At 34.3% G+C, this 548-nt stretch overlaps 1 pseudogene; it reads left to right on the top strand.

Moving 5' to 3' along the window:
- LOC104999600 overlaps positions 1 to 548 on the top strand; it is a 19,519-nt pseudogene that overhangs the window by 138 nt on the left and 18,833 nt on the right.

The raw sequence follows: 548 nt of genomic DNA, 5'->3' as shown, positions 1-548 counted from the left end.
AAGAACCCCAAGGGTTAGTAAGAAGGAAAGAAATACTTAAAAATTAAGAGACAGAAATAAAATAGACAAAAGAAAACAAAAGAAGAACCATAGACAAAAATACAACAAAACCAAAAGACTGTTCTTTGAAAGGATAAATAAAATTGACAAACCATTAGCCAGACTCATCAAGAAACAAAGGGAGAAAAATCAAATCAACAAAATTAGAAACGAAAATTGAGAGATCACAACAGACAACACAGAAATACAAAGGATCATAAGAGACTACTGTCAACAATTATATGCCAATAAAATGGACAACGTGGAGGAAATGGAAAAATTCTTAGAAAAGTACAACTTTCCAAAACTCGACCAGGAAGAAATAGAAAATCTTAACAGACCCATCACAAGCACGGAAATTGAAACTGTAATCAGAAATCTTCCAGCAAACAAAAGCCCAGGTCCAGACGGCTTCACAGCTGAATTCTACCAAAAATTTAGAGAAGAGCTGACACCTATCCTGCTCAAACTCTTCCAAAAAATTGCAGAGGAAGGTAAACTTCCAAACT

The sequence above is a fragment of the Bison bison genome, unplaced genomic scaffold (assembly GCF_000754665.1).
Source record: "Bison bison bison isolate TAMUID 2011002044 unplaced genomic scaffold, Bison_UMD1.0 scf7180017864355, whole genome shotgun sequence".
NCBI lineage: Eukaryota > Metazoa > Chordata > Mammalia > Artiodactyla > Bovidae > Bison > Bison bison.
The sequence above is the reverse complement of the archived record's forward strand: the minus strand, read 5'-3'. Positions and strand labels throughout refer to the sequence as shown.